The sequence below is a fragment of the Podarcis liolepis genome, assembly GCF_965112155.1.
Source record: "Podarcis liolepis genome assembly, chromosome: 11".
NCBI classification, from domain to species: Eukaryota; Metazoa; Chordata; class Lepidosauria; order Squamata; family Lacertidae; genus Podarcis; species Podarcis liolepis.
Genome location: NC_139565.1, coordinates 38,746,153 through 38,769,048, shown reverse-complemented (window position 1 = coordinate 38,769,048; position 22,896 = coordinate 38,746,153). Strand labels below are relative to the sequence as shown.

Here is a 22,896-nt window from a genome sequence, read left to right as displayed (position 1 = left end):
GGATCCATTGTAGGAAGGTTTGCTGCATTACACACAAAAATGAGCTCTTTGTTAAAACGTACGCTGTTGGAGGCAAGCACTGGAAAATTATATGTGCCAGGAAACTGGGAAGGCTTCCAAGAGCCAGTATGCAGGCAGGAATATGCACAGCTGTTAAATGTGGCATCCACATAAGGGCTGATGGAGACCCTATAGTCTTCTTTTTTTAAAAAAAAGTTTTTATTAGTTTTACATAAAGTCGTACACAACAAATATAACCATTCCAAAAATAAAAAGAGGTTCTTTCGAACCTTTAGACCTCCTTCCCTCCCTCTATAGGTTCCATTTCCAAATTTTATTCCTGCATCTTTTACTGTGCTCCATCTTTTATATAATCATGGTAACCTAAGTTCATGTTACTTTGCAAGTGTCATTGTATTCCTGCCAGTGATTTCAACTGTTTACAGCGGTCTTTCAAATATATTTTAAAAATTATTCCAGTCTTTTAAAAATACTTGGTGTTCCTGGCTTCTGATCTTTCCCATCAGTCTTGCCATTTCCGCATATTCCATTAACTTGGTCTGCCACGCTTCTCTGGTCGGTTCTTCTCCTTCTTTCCATCTCTGGGCCAAAAGCATCCTCATTGCCATCGCCGCATACATAAACAGTCTTTTATTTTATTTTGGTAGTTCCTCACCCATGATGCCTAGCAAAAAAAAACCCCCATCTCTGGTTTTTTAACAAAAGTTATCTTAAACATTTTCTTCAACTCGTTATATATCATTTCCCAGAAAGCATGACCACCACATATGATAAAAAGTACCCTTTTTCTCTTTACATTTCCAGCACACATTCGAACTGGTTCTATACATTTTTGCAATTTTGCTGGGTGTCAGATACCAACGGTACATCATTTTCATATTATTTTCTTTTAACAAACAGCAGGCTATAAACTTCAAATCCTCTTTCCATAACTTCCCCCATGATGCAAACTGCATATTATAGCCAAAGTCTCTTGCCCAGTATATCATTACTGATTTAACTAATGGGGACCCTATATTCATATGAGTCAACAGTATGGAAGCAGGGGTACCTACTCCACTGTAAAGAAAAATCATAGAATCATAGAAGTGTAAAGTTGGAAGGGACCCCAAGGCTCATCTAATCCAACTTCTTGCAATGCAGGAAATAAAGTGGCCCCAACTTAGGCAGTTGCAGATTCAGCTAATGACAGATCCCTCAGTCATAGAGCTGAGATGGAATGGCCAAATTTTGCCACCCTCTTTACAGGCTGCAGACAATGTCTCCTACTAACTGGGCAAGTTTTCAGAAGGCTCTGTTGCACTTATTGGCAAGAGTGATTCCACTCCCCACTATATGACACCAGGAAGCATTGCCCTCACTCTGAGTTGGCTTTGTGATAACGTCCCATAGCCATGAAATTTCGTGATGCAATGATTTCTGAAGACGAATCAAGAGGACAATGCAGTGAGGATCATGATCACTGATGCCAGGATTACCAGCAGGCAGTGGAAAGGTTGTTTGTTTGTTGAAAGAAAAGGGGTGGCTTTCATGAAACCTCCCCAGAGCCAAAATCAGCCAAATATCAAGAGAAAAAAGTTCATTTAGGGGTTTGGAATCTAAGTTTTATGAGGATTTTCACCAGCTACAAGCACAGTATAACTGCCACATGGAGTTGCCACTAGATTCTGCATGTAGTGAAGTATTTGGAGTTAGTTTGGGGAAACTTCATGCAGAAGTTGGAAGTTCTTGCTTGGGCATATTTTTTAGAGGAATACTGAGAACAATTTTTTAAAAGAAGTTCATACGAGGTTAGCAAATCATCAGAGGCGATTTTTATACATTCCTAATAAGTATTTTTTTTTTGCTGTTGTTCAGATACTGTGTTGTCTGAATATTTGCTCTTTAAAAAACAGTTCCCAGTTGGTATATGTACTGGATCTGAATTGATTTTAAATATTGTTGTTACACACACACACACACACACACACACACACACACACACACACACGTTCTGTTTTCATGAGGATGCTTCATGAGAAGCATTCCATAAATTAAATAAATGAAATAATAATAATGCTTGTTTAACCTGGAGGTAGGCTGTATGAATTGTGTATCGCTTTGTAACGATTTGTTGGGTCTCTGGATCGTAATAAAGGTTGATGATGATAATAATGCAGGAGTGGTTGTGATGTGATGTTGACGCATGGAAGAAAGCATCCTATAAGAACAAAACAGGAGCCGAAGCTTATGAAGGAAGGGTTACACTGAAAGAGCTGCTCTTGCAAACCTGCCTTTAGTAAAATCACCCATGGAAGACATTCTATGCGTTTAATAAAGAAAATGGAAGCTTCATAAACATGAGGTTCTTAGACAGCATGGCACAAATAGCAATAAAAATAAAAATCCTGAGAGAAACTGGTTTTAGCTGGCAAGAGTCCTTGTAATAACAGGCAGTGAAGATTTTTCACTTTAAAGACTTGAGTTCAACAGCATTCTGGAAGCAATTTGTATCCAAAAATGATTTAACTTCCCCAGTTAGTGATGTGTACAAATAGCACACACTATTAAACCACACTCATGCAATGTAAGAATTCCCTCATTCCTGTCTTCCCCTTTCAATTTTTTTTCCAAACCTTTTTTTTTTCTTTCCAGAGCTAAAAGAAACTAGTCAAGACTGCAGTGGGATGTAGTGCCAAAAATGAATGGAAAGAGGGGGGAAAGAACCTTAAAATCAGCAGTTGGTTTGAATTACCAAGCGCTTTGTTTAGATGCTTAGTGCCATCACAAATATTGTTTCCAACCATGGTGATGGAACTTTTTTTCCTTCCAAAGAGGCATTTTTACAAGATAGTTCTAAATTAGCTTTTGTATCACTCCAGATCAGGGATCGCCAAAGTGGCGCTGGTGGGCACAATCATGCCCTTGCCAGTGCCCAAGAAGCCTCTGAGGCCTCCTCCTTGCTTTACCCTCATTCATGAGCTGGGGAGGGTGTTTGCCATTTTCTCTTTCAGTGTTCCCCCAGTTCCTCTTTCAGGTTGATGTGCTCTTTAAGTCTCAGATTAATTCTACTGCATTCGGCAAGCAAATTATGCACGCTTTCTATCTTTCTGTTGCTCTGTGGGGGTAGCTGATCCATGGGAGCTGGGAGAGAAATAACTAAAGAAATAATAAAAACCCAAGTGTGTCCATTGCTGCCTCTGCTCCAAATACCTTGGCCTTCAGCTCCAATTAACCCTGCTAGTTGGGGGGCTGATGGGATTTGTAGTATGAAACATACTGAGGACATTTGGTTGAGCAAAGCTGTTCTATGTGTTTTAGCAACCAGTATTGGTTATGATTACACTAAGGTAAGGTAAGGAGAAGGAGAAGGAGAAGGAGAAGGAGAAGGAGAAGGAGAAGGAGAAGGAGAAGGAGAAGAAGTTGTTGTTGTTCCATTGCTTTTAGTGGGAGAGAATTCACCCCTAGATTGTCTTGTAAAGGTTAAAGAGAAGTTGGAAAAGACACTTTGTTTCTCAAGTGAGCACTTCCTGGTTCATCCACAGCTTCTCAAAGGCAAGTTTGTTTATATTGGAATGAGACAAAGGGAACTGGCAGGGAGACTATCAGCATGGATGGGGTCAAAATTCATTTGAGGCCAGACCCAAATTCAAAAGGGTCAAGGTCTAGCCAAAAATGTAATGAGTTTTTTTCTGTAAAATGTATTTTGAATTCCTCCAAATTAAAACTCACTTCTTTCTCACACTCACCCCTCTCCAGTAACTAGAGAAAAACTGAAGGTATGCTGAGCTTTGCCATTAACATCATTCAGACGGTGATTGGATCCATAAGCTCTAAATGCCTCTATTTACCAGTCCCAATTTCTCAGGACATGTCCCTGGAAAATCACATTACTTGTTTTTCATTTTGCACAGCTGGAATTCTTTTTGGGATTGTTAAGAGTTAGTTTACTCGAACTCGCCTTCTTAGGTTTCAGCCCCACTGCCAGATATGTAGAAATTACACATCTCACCTAGAGGTGGGGTTGAAGGGTAGATGCATGCTGCCTCTGCTGCACATTCATGTACGCCAGGGATGGAGCACCTGTGGTCTTCCAGATGTTGCTGGACTACAAGTCCCATGATCCCTGTTCCTGACCAGGCATCATGGGACTTACCGTAGATTCCAAGAACATCTAGAGGGCCACATGTTGCCCATGGCAACATGACCAATGTCTATTAGAAGTGCTGACTGCAGGAGGTGTTGTAGGAGGACCAGTGTGATTTACCAGGTATACTGGAAAAGGAATTCCACATCTTCAGCAAAGAGCAAGTTAATTCCAGAGAAAACACACACAGCAAGTAGAAAAGGGTCTTCAGTGATATGTTATAAAGAACAGCAGTGCATGGTATAAGAACTGCAGTACAATCATCTCTGTATATGCCTATTAAATTGAGTTTATGCTTAAAGAGACAAGTAAGTGGATATAGGATTGCAACCACATTTTCATTCGTGAAAAGTTAGAAGGTTTGTGCTCATTTTTAATACTCCAGTGTCTCCATTCATGCTTTTAAAAATCCTTCCATAATTCATGTACTTGAGATGGAACACTCTGTTACCAAAAATACCTTCCCTGGGACCATCATCCTATTGACTCTCACATCTCCTTCCCCTCCCTTTCAGTTTTACCTTCTCCTCTGTAGGCTCAAGACCGGAAGGCAGCATATTACTGCCTCCTCTAAATCCTCGCTGTAAATCTCCCTGCCCATCAAGCCACTCAGCAAAACCTGGGAGCAGCGCAGGCAGCGAATCTCCTCCAATCAGTGTAATGCCTGGTGATCTCAGCCCACTAATGCAAAATTAAACCAGCAGAGTCACCAGGCATTCCTACGCACGCTTCTAAATGGGTTCCATCTCTGGAGAACATGTCAGCATGATTAGTACTCTCTTCAGGACGCAATTTGCTAAAAACAAATCCTCTGCGAGCGAGCACTAAAGCCCATTGCTGTCTGCAGTTGTTTAAATAAAATGCAGGCAGAGAATGAGGCACAAGGGTTCCTCTAAGTGCTTTAATAATGTCAAGTAGAGCATATCATTAAGCACGAAGAGGACATGGTGCATTTTCTTTTCTCATTACTCAGTGGCATTTTTCAGAGTTCTTGTATGCAACAGTTAGGTGAGAGTTTCTCAGTTCTTGCTGGCCATGGATTTTGATTTCCCGCTAAAGTTCTCTAACTTCTAAATGTCACAAGTACACTGTTGCACTGCTCACTTCTCATTGAGAAGGAAGACCTGCTCTTATCTGGGAAGGGGTGAGGACAATGCAGAAAGCTGGCCTTAGGGAAGCCAGGTCAGTGCTAGGAGTGGATAACATGAAAGAAGAGTCAGGTGAGCATAGCATCATCTGCTTAATTCCCAGATGGTACCATATAGACTGATGAAGAGCAATAGTCGTAGAAGTCCTTATCCCCCCTTCAAAAGTGTCCAGGTTCCCCAGTCATCTAACCAAGCTCACCTGTTCGCATATTAAGCACCTTGACATTTGTGGGATGGGTTTTAATTGGTAGGAAAGGATATATTAATTGCCATTTATTGCTATAGGTGCCCATGTGGGTGGATGGAACAGAGTTTCAAAATCCCATCCCTGGCAACAAAATTAAAAGCATAGGGATTAGGCTGCAAAACCTTGTGTTGACTAAGTCCAGCTATGAAGTAAGGTAAAGGTAAAGGTAAAGGTAAAGGACCCCTGGACGGTTAAGTCCAGTCAAAGGCGACTATGGGTTCTGGAGCTCATCTCGCTTTCAGGCTGAGGGAGCCAGTGTTTGTCAACAGACCGCTTTCTGGCCACATGACCCAGAAAGCTGTCTGTTGTGCAACAGAACACCATGACGGAGGCCAGAGTGCATGGAAGTGCCATTTACCTTCCCGCCACAGCGGTATCTATTTATCTACTTGCACTAGTGTGCTTTCGAACTGCTAGGTTGGCAGAAGCTGGGAGCAATGGAAGTTCACCCTTTTGTGCAGATTTGAACCACTGACCTTCCGGTCGGCAAGACCAATAGGCTCAGTAGTTTAGACCACAGCAAGTAAGCTGGCTTCTTCCTTCTTATCCTGCTTAGCAAAGCATCAGGCAACAATCTGAGAAATAAGATCAAAAATAAGATTTACTTAGAATCATTCACTGGTTCACAGCAATAGCAGCAGAAAAAACTATGCAGGCAAAATACCGGTACTTATATTTAGAGTATAACCAGCTTTAGGTATGGTTTGGGAAGAGTTCTGGAAGGTCACATTTAACAACAACAACAACAACAACGGGAGGTTCCCCACCCCTGCTGGACTATGTGATCTGTTTCCATCTATGATTCCGTGGTTAATGTTGTGGGAGATTAGCAGCCAAACATAACCAATGCATATTCTTGCTAGTTAGCATGAGAAGGGGCTAACACCACAGAGCTGTATTGCTGATAGGCAGAGAGGAAGGAACATGTAGTATTTCCTGCTTCTCCCTCCCTCTCTCTCTTCATTTGACCAGTGATGGATGCAGACATGGCTCTGCTTGCTCCAACTTTAGTCACATGCCAGATTTGTGTCTGCTTATTCCTTTGTGCAGAGACTAACTTCTTTGTTTTATGTATTGCATTGGAGGATGAGCAGGTGAATGATGAGCTGGCGTTTTGTCACTTTCTCTTCTAAATTTGTCATGTAGTAAATTATTCTTGTGTCCTGCACAAAAATTATTCTTGTTGACCTGCTTTTTCACTTTATTAACTAGCCAGCACCTTCTTCTCCTTGGCTAGGGATGATGAAAGAGGACGCCAGATCTTCTATTACAATATCAATGAAAACTTCATTATGGAAACTGACCAGTGGTTAAGGGAAGGGGACTTAACCCCTTTCATCAACCACATAGTGATTTCCTCCCACCTGATAGGGTAATCCCTATAATATCCATTGCTATAGCCTCAGCCTTTGTGACTCATGCCTTATCTTACACATTTAAAAATAAAATAAAATGGGAGATGTGTAGACAAGTCAAACATGGCAAACTGAGTTCCTTAGCAAAGGCTGTGATAACATTAAATAAATCAACCACCTGAACAGTTGGCTGCCTTCCCCTTTTTGTGAAGATAATTCATCATCAACTTTCACAGCCATCTGCCTTATCGGTCCTGGATACTAACCACATTTTTCTGCAGGGTGTGTATTTTACATTTCCACAGTCTGGCATGAATGTTTCATTACTGAAATGGGTCACAATTACAGCTGAATTTTTAAACTGGATACGTGAGAGTATACAGACAGCTTGGACAAAATCATTTCATTCCCCCTTGTCTCCATGCATCTTGCATACAGCCAGCTATTCTCCTACAGCAAAGGAATAATTAATTTCTAGGAACCACATCTGCTCAGATTTTCCAGGGCTGGAGTAACCATTATAGTGCTATCACACAGGGACCCTGCTATGACTGTGAACACTTAGGACAGCTCAGTGTGCCCATTCTGCACATTGTCTCGCCAGGGCGGTACATGCCCTGGTTATCTCCCACTTGGACTACTGAAATGCACTCTATGTGGGGCTAACTTTGAAGGTGACTTGGAAACTACAACTAATCCAGAATGCAACAGCTAGACTGGTGACTGGGAACGCATAACACAGGTCCTAAAAGAACTACATTGGCTCACAGTACGTTTCTGATCACACTTCCAAGTGTTGGTGTTGACCTTTAAACAGCCTTGTCCCTGTATACCTGAAGGAGCATCTATACCCCCGTTGTTCAGCCTGGACACTGAGATCCAGCTCTGAGGGCCTTCTGGCAGTTCCCTCATTGCGACAGGTGAGGTTACAGGGAACCAGCCTGGGGCCTTTTAGGTAGACACACAGACCCTGTGGAATGCCATCCTAGCAGATGTCAAACAGCTATGTGATTTTCACCCACCAAAGGCAGTTTGCAAAAGGGCCTTCTCAGACCTGGAGCAGCATAAAGACCTGGAGATGACATAAAAGTAGCCGGGAAGGCTGAAACCCACTTTTGTTAGTTGTAATTGGCAGAAGTTTGAATATATACAGACTCTCCAAGTGTCCCTCTTTTCCAGGGACATCCGTGATTTAGAGAAGCCATCCCAGTCTCTTATTTGAGCCTGGAATGTCCTGTTTTTCCTTAGGATGTCCCTATTTTCACTGGAGAAATATTGGAGGGTATGGAGTTATCCAAGCCTCGAGCCGTCTGAAAACAATCCTGTATAGGGAAGGTTTTTAAAAAAATGTTTAATGTTTTATTATGTTTTTATATACAGTGGTACCTCGGGTTACATATGCTTCAGGTTACAGACTCCGCTAACCCAGAAATATTACCTCAGGTTAAGAACTTTGCTTCAGGGTGAGAACAGAAATCGTGCAGCTGTGGTGCAGTGGCAGCAGGAGGCCCCATTAGCTAAAGTGGTGCTTCAGGTTAAGAACGGACCTCTGGAACAAATTAAGTACTTAACCTGAGGTACCACTGTATGCTGTAAGCTGCTCAGAGTGGCTGGGGCAACCCAATAAGATGTGTGGAGTATAAATAGTAGCATTATCATCATGGAACAGGACGTCTCTATTTTCATCAGGGAAATGTTGGAGGGTATGTATATAGGGACCCAGGAACATACCTAGAACTGTGTCAGATGATTGGTCCATCTAACTCAGTCCTGTCCATGCTGATTGGCTGCAGTTCTGCAGTGTTTCAGGTGGGGGTCTCTCCCAGCACTACCTTGGGGTGCTGGAGATTGAACCAAGAACCTTCTTTGTGTAAACCATTTGCTCTGCCATTGAGCAACCACCTGCTTGCTTGCCATCCTGAGAGTGCTGGCTAGAGTGATTCTTGTCCTCAACTGTGGAATCATCATATTTATTCAGTCTGTCCTGTTGTAAAGAAGGAGTGTTTCTTCTAATTATTTTGAAGGCTGCTATGTATTAAGTTTAGTACCTTTCTGTTTCGGTACTAAAGGAAAACGTGGGCAACTGACTCATATTCAGGGTTTGGTTTTGTTAAAAAACAGTCACTCCAGATTTTATAATGCTCCCAGTGACCACATCTTGAAAACAGTACCAAAAAATGTGAAAGTAAAAGCGATAGAACCACAAACGCAGAAAGAGCATAGATTTTGTTTCACTGCTGCTCAAAGGTACATTTTAAGGGAATTCAATGGAGAAGATTATGTCGCAGCAAAAATTTCTGGCTCTGCAGGGTAGAGCGAAAACCATAGCCAAGCAACTTGATGCCATGATTACCGAAAATATGTTCTCATAAGAGAATGCTAAAGGCCATGGCACTTTCCCTTTCTCTGTTCTTTCCCTCCAGCTCCCACATGAAAGGTTGGCACAATTAATTACACAAATTATCTTCCAGGAACATCAGAGGAGTACCCTGTGAAAGAAGGTAGCTGCATATACCAGACACAAAGAACAAGCAGCAGAGACGGTGAACAGTGAGGTTAATGCCCCATAGCAATGCTCCACTGTTTTTTTGTACATTTGGGGGGGTTTCACTTTCCATCTTCTGATGCATGGGGTCAGCGGTAGGGTCTTTGCTGCAGCTCCATGGTAGCTCAGAAGGGCTGCCTTAGCTCAGTGATGCATGCAGAGCTGGGTGGAACTGGGAAGTCACTGTCAGCCACTGTACGCAATACTGAGCTAAATGGACCAGTGGCCTGATTCAGTATAAGGCAGATTCCTATGCAACTCTGAACATGTTTTTTCCCCCTTTATGCTGGTTTATGAGTGAACAGCCACATCTTTAAATGCCTGCAGTGAGGTACCATTATGTGTGGATGGGGGGAAATGTTGGAAGAGACACTTCTCCCATCTCTGAACCATAGGAGGTCCTAGAAGTATGTTTGCCACTTTCAGAGCTCAAGATTTATATCTTGAGATCTATATCTTCCATGTCCAATTATTAGGTGCCCATAACTACTGACATGCTCTCTGATACACTTCTAAACAGTCAGGGCTGAGCTATAAAAGCATAAGAAGAGGCCTGCTGGATCAGTCCAAAGACCTGAGTAAAGAAAACTGCCTACACATGAGGTGAAGATGAGGTGCCACCGTGGAGAAGGCCCTGTTGCATGTCCTTGTACCCTGAATCGAAAGGGGGGAACAGCAAGCTGAGTCCCTCCACTGATCACAAGGTTCAGTACTGGCTGCTATTGGAAGAGGCACTCTTCTGCAGATATTTTGGTTCTGAGCTGTTGAGGATTTTAGATGCCAGTGCCTTCAACCAGGCCTAGTAGCACACAAGCAACCAGCCCAGTGTTTTTGGGATCAGCATCACATGTTTCCATCTTGTCTGCCCTAGCTGCTAACTGGGCAGCGGCATTCTGCAATCGCTACCACTTCCAGGCCATCTTTAAGGGCAGTCCCTCATTATTCAAACACAAGGTCACCCAGGCATAAATTACTTATGTCAGACTATTCTGGACCAGGAATGGTCATAGAGGCCAAACTAGCCATTGCTGGAAATACGTACTCCACTGTGATAGCATTGAGTAAAAGACTGCTCCCAAGTTCTTTGTAGCTGCTCTTTGAAGGGATGTGCTCCCTTGACCATAATAGGCTATTTCCCCAATTCCCAGACATGAGAGCTGCCTATCCACAGCACCTCCATCTTGTCAGGATTCAGTCATAGTTTATCGGTCCTCGTTGCCTCCAGGCACTAGTCCAGCACACCTACAGCATCTTCTGATTCAGACTGAATGGAGAGATAGAGCTGAGTGACATCAGTAGAGTGGTGGCGACATCGCACTCCAAATCCCTGGATGACTTCTGGGTTCTGATTGGTGCATGCTGTTCATATTACATAAACGTTATTGCAGGATCAAATGTTCACATTGGACAGCATGGACTTGGGGACCTGCTTCCAAGCCTTGGTTATAGTTAATGTCAACCCACGGCAGTGTGTGTTCCTATGGAATAGTAAACCATGGTTAAAGATGGGAAATGAGGGGACAAGATATTTACTTCAGTGAGGGGAGGCAGATTGGGGAGAAGGTCCATGAGTCTGCGATGCTCTCCTGCACTTTGAAGGGTGGTAAAGGAATCAGAAGTGTCACAATACCCTAATCCATTGTCGTTGAAAGGAGGCTTGCATGAGATCATGTGGCTAAGAGACTGAGCTGCAAAACAGGAAGTTCCTGGATCAAAGCTCACCTGTGCCATGAACTCATCAGTTGCCCTTGAGCAAATCACTCTCTTCGACTTGGTCTTCCTGCCCCTCTACTTGCCGCAATGTGGAGGATAATAATATGGGTTTGTAACGAGATAATAATACGTGTAAAGTACCCTGAACACTTGAAAGCATGATACAAATGCTAAGTATCATGATTACGGTACAAAGGTTAAATGATGCAAATGGCTGTCTTGACTGATGGTAATGAAAGGACCTTGAGAGGGAAGGGGAGGGAAGTGTTTTTAATCTAAATTTGTGCTGGTAAAAGGAGGTGCAATCAATTCAATATCAGGAGCATTTTGGTGGCTGCGGCTTGAATAGCAAATGTTGCATTATGATTCCGTGACAATCACATCAGACGAGTTTGGAACATCATACTTAATTTGGGTGAGTGATTTATTTTCAGTGGGCTTCTCGGAGAAGGGAGAGAGCTCGAATAAGACTTTGAAGTCATTTTCCGCAGCTCCTCTTTTCTTCATCGAAATGACGTGCGTCTCTCGTGTTTGTATTATAATGACATGTCTTCGAAACAAGCAATTACTGTCTTATTTAAGAGAAGCTCGCTGCTGGAGATAAGCTATAATCAAAACAGCAAATGTCTGGGGATGTCTAGTGGGGGGGTGGGGGTGGAATTGCCCCCAAACTTTAGACAGTGTAATTTTGCCCTCTTTTCTACCCTACAAATGGTTGTGGTTTTGTAAAAAAAACAACCCTGATAAATTGCAATTCAGCAATTGAAGCCTGTGAGATTGTGGAATGTGTGGGGCAGGGGAAAGAGCTGGGCTGGCAGAAACGGGGGAGTCTTCCTTCTGCACACACACAAAAACAGAATAATTCAAAGGCAGAAATGTGCTTTCCCACTAGGATCCATATAACCTCAGTTCCCACAGTGAGGGAACCTCCAGAAGGCCCTCAGAGCTGGACCTCAGGCTGGATGATGAGGGTGGAAACACTCCTTCAGGTCTACTGGGCCGAGGCCGTTTAGGGCTTTAAAGTATACAGTGGTACCTCGGGTTAAGTACTTAATTCGTTCTGGAGGTCTGTTCTTAACCTGAAACTGTTCTTAACCTGAAGCACCACTTTAGCTAATGGGGCCTCCTGCTGCTGCCGTGCCGCTGGAGCACAATTTCTGTTCTCATCCTGAAGCAAAGTTCTTAACCTGAAGCACTATTTCTGGGTTAATGGAGTCTGTAACCTGAAGCATATGTAACCTGAGGTACCACTGTACAGCTTTGTTTCTGTTGCTTCCCTCTCCTGCTCCCCCAATCCAGTTTTATGCTTTTATACCTTAGCATTATACTTGGAATGCTGCAAGCATTTGAAGAGGGCATGAGGAGCAAGGGAGATGGGCAGTTGTCTTATATCCTGTCAGACCACTGGTCCATCTAGCTCACCATTGTCTGCACCGATGGACAGGAGCTGTCCAGGATTTCAGGCAGGACGTTTCTCCTAGCCACACTGGGAGACGTCGGGGGACCTCTTCATGCAAAGCAGCTTGCCACTGGGCTAGGACTCTTCCCTCAAATGCTTCTTAATTCCTTTAGTGCTGAACTCTCCACAGGAAGGATATGAGGAGGCTCCTCCTTACCTTGATCTGCCATTGGTATCACTTTTTCTACCCATGTTAAAAGGCCTCATACCTGTGGGCAAACAAAGGTGAGCAGAAGCAGTAGCAAATTTAGGAAGCAGGGTGGATCTGCCCACTTCGGTTTCTCTCGGTGTCTCTCATTTTCCCAATCTTAAATTCAGTTCACTGCATCTTTGCATCTGCTTGCGAATATTGCTTTGAAGCCCTCATGAAGATTTGACTGCATTTCAGTGCACAGTTCTCATACTATAACTGTTTTTGCAAGCTGTTTCCCCCAATAGAATTCCTTTTTGTTTGTTATTTTCGCTATTATTTCTGGGCATATTTTCCACTGCTATACACTTTTGTGGGGAAGGGGAGAATGCTGGAGAACAGTATCACAAAATTTGGAAAAGTGCCGCTTTTTAAGGACAGCTGAGTTTTGGCTTGCATATTGTTTCTGGAAGTGCGAATTACAAAAACATAACAAGGGCCTCACCATTTTGCAGTTGAAAAGGGCAATGCCCATCCTTTCCTGCCCTACACAAAATGAATATCTCCCCCATCCCTGGTGCCAATGGCCACTGACAGGGTCCCAGCAGAGCATCTTTCCCCAGCAAAGCCTTAGGAGCATGCATCGCTGCCAAAGGTCTTATCCACAGTAGAAATGCCTCAAATTATATAATTTTCCCACAGGGGAGTCTGGGGCTGGTACTTGCATTGTAGCCCCATTCCTTTGGGGAACAATCTTCCACAAGGGCTGCTTCCACCTTTTCCTCCCCCAGCTCTAAAGATAAATTCTTAGACTTTCAGAAGTCTAAGGAGAAGTCTAAGGTCAGGGAAGGAGATGGTTCAAAGGCTCACAATAAACGCAACCCTCTCCCACTTGAATAATGGGATGTTCTTGTTTCCCTACAGCTGAATTTGCCACACGCAGAGGGAAAATCTAACTGCCCTTGCCAAGAACAACAGCTGCTTAGCTTCTTGTTAGCTGTGCTCTTTTATGGCCTAGCAAGCTCCTGAAAGAGTGAGGTGGCGGCAGACTGGGGTTTGGTGGGGGGTAGGTGGTATTTTTTTTAAGGTAATTGATGGCACTTTTATATAACACAGTGACAACGTGGGCCAAGCTGTCCCAGAGTTCAGCTCAACTTGCTGAATAATATTTTAAAAGATTCATACAGTGATTTGGCATGTTATGAGAGGATTTTCATAATCCTTCTCAGCGTATTAGTTTGTAGCACTCATAGAAGTTTGGATGTCCTAAGGGGAAAGTCGGAGTATTGTTGCTGATACATCTTTTGCACTATGAAATGAAATGAATTCCTTCTGTGCAGCAGTGTGTGTGCATGAGAGACAGACAGACAGACAGACAGACAGTGCTGTGGCATACTACAGGAGCCACATAATACCCATTCTGCTGAGGTGTTCCTGTACTCTTCATAGCTCTTTGCTTGTCCACAGTATGGGAGTGGGGCCATAGGTGAGTGGCCCTGCTTGGCCTACAGAGTGCCAGGCATAGAGAGTCCTCTCCTCCTCCAGAAGCATCAAAGGCAAGAATAACAAACAGTTCATATCTCATAATCCTTTTTATTCAATTATCCGGTTGCATGCATGCCAGGAATCCATGTCTCCACACAAAGAGAGACGTTGGCTACTCTGAGCCCTGCCTCTTTCGTCCCCAGCAACATCCTGAGTGCCAACGGGTACTCCCAGTAGTCCCACCCCTCTGCCTCCTCTGTTCTAGGATGCAGAAGGACCGACGGGCCTGTGGAGATGGAGGATCCCCCATACTCTCCAGGGAGGTCTCTGCAGGCTGCACTCTCACCTCCCCTTCTTCTTCCATTACCTTGTAACTAGATAATTCCTCCTGGGATGGTATGGCATCTCTCTCTCTCCCTCTCCTCCTGAAACTGTTGTAGGCAAGGGGAGGGCAAAACTTCCCCCTCCTCATCATCTTCGGACAGAAGCTGATCAGACTGAGTGCACACTTCCCAGTCTTCCTGTTCCGACCATTCCCTGACACAGAGGGTGTCGGATTCAACCCCTGGTATTGTCAGTTCAAGGTACCCAGTGATGGGAAGCACTCTCTGCCTGAGACTAGAGTGGCCACTTAACGCATTGCCCCAAATGAGGAGATGCATTGCTGAAAAGAAGGACTTAAGAGGCTTCGATAATACTTGCATGTGTTGATGCAAAGGTATAGGTACAAATTTAGAAATAAATGTTAGAATTTAAATACAATGTACAATAGTATAAAACCATCCACATACCAGACACCACCACCTCTTCTTTTCTATTTCTTTTTTTGCACATTTAAAAACGTTTCAGATTTTTGTGGGATCAGGAATGCAAGTGTAGGAACAAACTACAGCTACCCTGAGCCTAGGCCAAATCCCTTCACAAAGCATAGATTAGTGAACAAAGTCCCAGATGGACTGATAAAAATGGGGAAACAGAGGTGCACTGTTAAGTTGTTTATATCAAGGTGTTAACTAAACCGAGGAATTGTTTAGGTAGTAGTTCTATGCAAGTTAATGCAAATGTGCCACCTGGGCCTCTGTAAAGAAGCCAAACACTAGAGATTCTTGCATACGGAAGAGGCACAAAAGCCCTGGATTGCACTCACCAACAGGCTGGCCCAGGACAGTGACAAGATAGCTTGCAATCCACCACTAGCATATGGGCATTTCATAAGATGAGGAGAGGAGACGTTGACCATGACTGGGATATGCATACTACCACTGCTATTGTTCCAAAATATCCAGGCTTAGGATGTCAAGACCACAATCTGAAGCAACAGGAAAAGGTGAACCTCCAAAACTGATGGATTCATGATGCTCTGGCATCAAAAACTGGCAAAAACCATGGCTTACAGTCGGAGTACATTGCATGAAAAGACAGAAGGATGGAACGTGCTCTACGTCAATAAAAACCAGTTCTCTTGGTTCTGTATTGTGCATCAATTACGCAAACTGCGCAAACTCAATGTGACTTAAGTGGCAGGATTACAGACAATTCCAATCCTAGCCCACTGGAAATCCTAAACAGTCTCCCACAAGTAAATCTCCACCCCTCCCCCTTTTCTCCGACTTCCTCATTCATCAAAGAAGACAATTGTCACTCAGGGCCATTTGTCTTTGAGCTCTTTGCTCTCCTACTTTTAAGGCTCACCAGGTTCTGGGAGATGGAGGGTCTGGAATGCTTTCTAGTGATAACATGTCAGCCTGATGCTCCAGCTCTGCCTCCTCCTCCTCTCCCATTATTTCCCAACTCTTCCCCCTCATCTTCCTCTGAGCTGTGACCTCCCTCAAACCCTGTTGTAATTCTGAACTGACTTCTTCTCTGGAAGAGTCAGGCTGGGGAGGCGGTCTCCACCATTCCTCCTCTGCCCAGTCCCTGGAGTGGGGCTTGTGGGTTCAGTTAAGGGCCCTCTTCCTTTCTTTCCCTTCCCCGCTAATTTGAGCACTGTTGATGGGAGATCCCTTCAGAAGCAGGCTGCCCATCCTTCTCATAATGATTGTCAGAAACAAGTGGCAGCGTCTTAGTTTTTTGCTAGTAACAGTAAGGAACATAAGCTGGATAGACACCAACAGCAGGATGGTCATTCAGAAAAAAATCTATACATTATTAAATTCCTCAGACATTAAAAGAATGGAATAGCATCACGAGCTACTGCCAAAACACTGTGAATCATGGGAAATCACTTCCAGAATTTATCCCTTCAGAAACTAAGGCCAAAGGTGGGAACCAATACTGTAAATCAGATTTGGATGTGGGGAATGGCCCTTTGCTTTTCTAAATCAGTAGAGAACATGTTCAAGGACAGTTTATCCGTGCAATAATGTGATCTGTGTAGCCTTGCCAGTGTCTGCCTGTGAGGCCTGTACCACAATCCTGCTACACAAGCGATGGCCACATAATTTAAAGGTGCATGGGAGCTAGTGAAGTAAGTTGCATGCCCAGGTCTCCGGTACAGGATATAATTTAAAGCAGGCCATTTGTTCATTTCAGACTCTTAAAAAATAAATAATAAAAAGCAGACAGAGAAAGATTATCAGAAGTAGAGCTTAGAGTGCTGGTGTTTGTTCATGTTTGTACACGCACTCAGAGGTTGCTGGGGGGGGAGGGGCAAGTACGCTTGGGTTTTTCTTGGCCAGATAATTTAAATAGTTTCAGCTCACTATCTAATAGGTAAACATAATAAATCAAATGCACATTTAGAGGCAGAGCAATCTGATTGCTCAGATAAGCAAACCAACCTCCACACTTACTTCCTTTTCATTCCTCCCTTCTCTCTCTCTCTCTCTCTCTCTCTCTCTCTCTCTCACACACACACACACACGCACCACCAGTAATTCTGTTGGAAAGACATCTCTTACGCACGCCTTGCCAAGTTCACAAAGTATGCTACAACCTAGCGATGGAAGCCAGTCTCTTTCACCTCGCAGCCTGAGTTGTTAGTAATAAAATACAGTGGAATGTGTGGCCCATAAGCTGCCAGATCTATAATGGGTGTGCGATGGGAGGGAGGGAGGACTTGCTATGTTAAAGCAGTAGTGAGAAATGCTTGAGAGTGCAGTGGTTAGATGCTGATGCCAGATAGAAGGCATTTCATGTCCAAGGAGATGACCTGGGGACACATGATACAGAGCCGTGCTGAAGCTAAACAGGTCTGGGTCTGATCAGTGCCTGGAGGGAAACAGCCTGGGAACTTAATGTACACCGCACTGAGTTCCATCAGGCTAGAAGGGTAAGATATACATGTAATAAGATAAATACATTAAAATTCTTCCCCACACAGTGTGCCAATCTTGGGGTTGCAAGGATTTGTCCTGGCTTTCCTCATTTGATGATGAACAGGGACTTATGACTCTGGCTTTTGCCAAAGACTTTTATTTTCAGATCGGAACAGTACATAAGGCAAGTTGTACAAGATGTCAAAAGCATGGCTAGCACAAGCTAAGCCAATGAACCAATAAGCAACATGCTCCCTGCACTTTCCTTTGGGAGGATGGGGCAGGCCCAAAATTTAGCATGGCAAGTGGCCAGGGACTGGGCAAGTAAATGGGCACTCCTTCTAGTGGGCTGGCTAGGGGAGGGTCATGGATGCTGGCATTGGTGTCTCTGTGTCCTAGGTGATGGAGGCAGAGTGGATGTTGGCTTGGCATCAGGTTTACTGATGGGCCTTCTGGTGGCTCCCTCACTGTGAGAAGCGAAGTTAGGGGGAACCAGGCAGAGGGCCTTCTCAGTAGTGGCGCCTGCCCTATAGAATGCCCTCCCATCAGATGTCAAGGAAATAAACAACTATCTGATTTTTATAAGACATCTGAAGGCAGCCCTGTTTAGGGAAGATTTTAATGTTTGAAGTTTTATTGTGTTTTTAATATATTGTTGGAAGCCGCCCAGAGTGGCTGGGGAAACCCAGCCAGATGTGTGTGGTATAAATAATAAATTATTATTGCTATTACTATTGCTTACTACTACTGCTGCTGCTGCTGCTACTCTCAGCTGCCTTCCCTGAATGGAGAGGCTCCTGTGTCACAGAGGAAGGTTCCAGAGCCAGCTCCTTGGCTGGAGAAGCTGAGAGGTGCGTGTCTGGAAAGGAGGTTATGAAGGGGCAGCACATCACATTACTCCAGTTGAGGCAAAACAGGAACATGCCACACACACATCCCACTGCAACACCACCACCATTGCCCATCTTCTCTTATCTGTGTTGTGTAGGCTTCTCTGCTGGTGGTGGAAGTTGCAGGCTGGGTGGCGAAGGCAAGGTGGACACTGTATCTTGGGCTTCCATCACGCAAGGCAGGCACCTCCGGGCCTGAAGTAATGACACAAACTTCTGAGAGTTTGATAGATCTTCCTTCAGAGGGCGGCTCTCCAGTCCCTAACCTCTGGGGAATCTCATCGGAATCAGACATCTTTTGGAGTTCAAAATCCACTACCCTCATGCCCCGGGGACCTTCCCCAGAGTCCTCCAGATCTATCTTCCCAAGCTCCTCTCACTTATCAGGATCTGACCATGCCCTCCGTCACACCTCCATGTGACTCTTGACATCATCCCCTCTCCCAAGTGCTGCCACACACCCTGGTCATTGGGATTGGGTTTCTCTGGATAACGATCCCAGCTAAGTGAGAGGCATGAATATTGTCTGTGTTCTTACACAGATAATCTTCTGGACTCCAACCCTTCCAGTGGATCAGGTATTGAAGCCTACTGAGATGACATTGAGAGCTCAGGATCTGTTGTACTTCAAACTCCTCCTGTCTGTCAACTGTGACTGTGAGGAGCGGGGTCTCCTCTCCCTGGGGAGAGAAAGGAATGATGAGAAACAGGGTGGGCTTTCATGGATACAGGGAACAGCAATCGATATGCTACCAGGCTGATCTGATCATCCTGTCTTTTCAGTTATTCAGTGTGGCTGGTTTGAGAATGAATATATTTTAAATAAAACTCTTTATGTTTTATTATGTTTAAATTTTCTCTCATAAACCAGAAACAATCACTGGGGACAGCGGTCTAGAAAGCTAAATGGAAATTAACAAGTATGTGAGAGAAGGGAGAGAATATGTGGGTCAACCCCTGACACGTGAATAACCTGCAGTTGTAATTGTAACCTTTTGAGTCTTCCTGAAAATAAATGTGACCTGAGTGCTGAAAGCTGAGAGCAACTGAGACTTCAAAACAACCAGGTGAAAATTTGGTAGGTGAATAATACATTGATGGGAACACATTGTTCTCTCTCTCTCTCAGAACAAGAGAGAGGGAGAGATTCACTTAATACCACACCTCATTGTGTATCTCTAGATCTAACTGCCTCAGGTACAATGGTTATAGAAACACCTTACCAAGCAAGTTGGCCCTAATGTGAAAACTAATGGGTAATGGGACCGCAGGGAACAAGACAGTTCATCTAGTACAACTGAAGCATGAGATTCCAACATGCACCTAAAGAGAGAAAATATTCCACATCAAGAATCCATCTTGCAGGTATGAGTGCCAGTGACTTCTGCTTGCAATCATCAACTCATCCTTTGCTACATTTAGTTTGTGCCATACAGGCTACTTACTTCTTGGAAAAGGCTGGTAGATAATAAGTGAAAAGGAAGCCACGCAGTCGTAAAAGCCCAGATTCAAACACTTGCTTCAGACAATTTATTGCACAACCACCACATTTAAAACAAAAGTAACAAACAGAGTTTATCTGAAATGACACTTTAATTACTTTATTATATTGAAGAATTTTATGTACAGCCCCAGCAAGGCTTTATCTCTGCCAAAAGAATTTTTTTAAAAATGCTGTCTATTGAATTTCTGAGGTCTTTGATGGCATTCCTTCTCTGCCCATTTCCTGAAAGTTGTCCTTGTGCACAGTATAGACTCACAACAGATTTTTAGAATTGATGCAGACACATGGCACATAATATATTTATAAGCTGAGAATATTATAAAAAACTAGGTCCTAAATAAAACATATGAAATGAATGGGACTAACAATGAAACTAAAAATCAGAGCAATTAGAGATAGGCAAGCCAAAATAAATGAATCATATGGATAACTCCATGGTCCCTGGGTGTCCCAGAAGCCTTAGGATACAGGAGACCTCTCCATAAGTGGAGACTGGTGAGGAAGTGGAAAGATAAGCAGAAGACAGACAATGGATAATTGAACAGGGTGCCTTCTAAATGTTTACAGCTCCCATCAGCCCCAGCCAGCATGGCTAGGGTCAGGGGGGGGGGAAGGGAGGTGGAGCCCCAGCATATCTGGAGGGCACCTTGTTAACTACCCCACATTAGACAGTAAGTAATAGAATCTTAAACTAAATGTGAAACAGAAAAAGAAAGCAATGATGAAAAGATCAAAAGTGCATGCAGAAAGAAAGGGTGACCTATAGGGATCTGTTGGACCTTACAGGGAGGGAACCCAGACTGAAACCAGTGGAAGACGTAAGGAGCCGAGTTACTGACTGGTTACAGCATCATCAGCTACATGATATGCTGTTTAAGTTACAGTATAAAAAAAATGGATTCCTGGACCAAAGCTCACAATTTGAAATACAATAATTACAAAATAAGGACAAGCTATTGTACAAAATGTAGAACTTTTTATTAGAATGGGAAACAAAAGATGAGCTAGTCAAAGCTTTAATGACACACTGGGCAATAGGTATAGGACACAACATAGATTTAAGCCTCTGAGAGAAACTTTGGAAGAACGATTTGAAATGTGCTGCATGTTATTCACTGAAAGAGAATTATATGAAAATGATTCACAGATGGTATTTAACTCTGAGGAGGTTGGCCAAGATGTATAAAGCAGAAAATGGAGGGAACGTTTTTTCACATGTGGTGGACATGTAAAAAGGTAAAAGAATATTGGGAAATGATCTATACTGAGTTGAAAAAAATGTTTAAAATAACTTTCCCAAAAAGACCAGAGTCCTTTTTGTTGGGAATAATTCAGACTGAGGTGTCTAAATGTCAGCAAAATTTATTTATGTATGCAACAACAGTGGACTGAGTTTTGTTAGCCCAAAAATGGAAAGTGAGGGAGGTCCCAGACAAAGAGGACTGGCAAATTAAGATGTTAGAATATGCAGAGCTTGCAGGTTTAACATACAGAATAAGAGAGTGAGAAGAACATATATTCAAAGAAGAGTGAAAAATATTTATTGAGTATACGGAAAATGATTGTACACAGCTGAAAACGCTGGCAGCATTAAGATAAAATCAACAGTGTAATTAATGTTTGAGTGATGTAAAAGTTGAGAACTAAAATGGTTATAGCAAAATATGCAGGAATGAAAGATAAAATCGTTGGAGATTTGACAGTACGTAAAATGTTTATTTTAAGATGTAAAATTGAAAAACTTAATAAAAACCTTTATATAAAAGTGCATGCTGAAAGAAATATGGTAGTGAGAGGAATGCAAAACAGAACGAGAAGATTGGAAATAGGAGGCAATAAAGAGGAATGACTAAGATCTTATTATAAATTAGTCAATCAAGAGAAAAATGAAACAACAAATCAAAGTAAGAATGGAATTAAAGAAAGTACCCAATTTGAACAATATTTGACAGCTGAAAATAACAAGACTTAGCCAGTTATGGCCTCTGAGAAAAAATGAAGGGAAGGCATAGCACCAGCCTCACCAGCTTGAGGAGAAAGATAAGCGGGAACATCACCAACTGACAAAGTAACAGAAAGAATTGGAAAAGGAAGAAGCGTCTGGAGGAATGCTTAAACAAATTTTGACTTTGACAGGTTTAGCTTCAAAAAAATCTGTACACAGCTATGAAGAATTCACAGTAAGACAGGATAAATGATCTACAAAAGAACAACACTAAAAAGGAGAATAAGGAAAGACAAGCAGAATGAGCACAGATGTCATAACTGATACTCAAAGGCAGAGGAGTGCCTCAACTCTGTGTGCCCCCCAAATTAAGAGTTGAATCAGGGTGATTTGGGGAAGGCTCTCCTATTTCCAAGTCTGACCATGTTATTAACAAGGCATCTCAAGTGGATCAGGGACTCCCTAACCTTCCAACTAGCTTTGCGTCTGTGCCTGTCAAAAAACCTTTCCTCTTCTCACAGACAAAACAAGCTGACTGGAAAAACACCAAAAGCTCAAGAGTGGAAGGAGCAGAGAGGCAGGCAGACCTTTCGTGATGACAGACAGTGCCAGTTTTCAATCACAGGGAATTATTTCCCCAGTGATTTGGGAAAATTAATTAAAATCTGTTTATGTTTCAGGCGGATCAATGCCTTCCACAATGCAATATCCTTGGAGGAAGTAGAAGCCTTCACAATGACCCTAGGGCAGTGCTGGATTTACGTATAAGCTAAACAAGCTATAGCTTAGGGCCCCACTGTCTTGGGGGCCCCCCCCAAAAATTTTAGGGAAAAAAACTGGATCTACATTTCCAAAATATAAGATAAAAACAAATAAAATAAAACCTACATACAGCAACAGTGTTTTGTGTTGTGTATGGACCTGTTAGGTCCATAAATTACCATATATCACATACCCGTATTTTTTGCTCTATAAGACTCACTTTTTCCCTCCTAAAAAGTAAGGGGAAATGTGTGTGCGTCTTATGGAGCGAATGCAGGCTGTGCAGCTATCCCAGAAGCCAGAACAGCA

General features: G+C 43.1%; 1 long non-coding RNA gene across 2 annotated transcripts in view; it reads left to right on the top strand.

Moving 5' to 3' along the window:
• The window catches only part of LOC310688767, an 88,518-nt gene extending 65,987 nt beyond the window's left edge, over positions 1-22,531 (top strand). The window contains exons 1-4 of one of the 2 annotated variants that reach the window (XR_014517162.1): positions 17,345-17,500; positions 19,248-19,454; positions 19,559-19,741; positions 22,506-22,531. This is a non-coding gene — a long non-coding RNA (uncharacterized lncRNA). Of the gene's footprint in view, positions 1-17,344; positions 17,501-19,247; positions 19,455-19,558; positions 19,742-22,505 lie in introns of those variants that run through there. The other variant, XR_014517161.1, reaches the window with a different exon arrangement.
• The last annotated feature ends 365 nt before the right edge of the window (positions 22,532-22,896 follow it).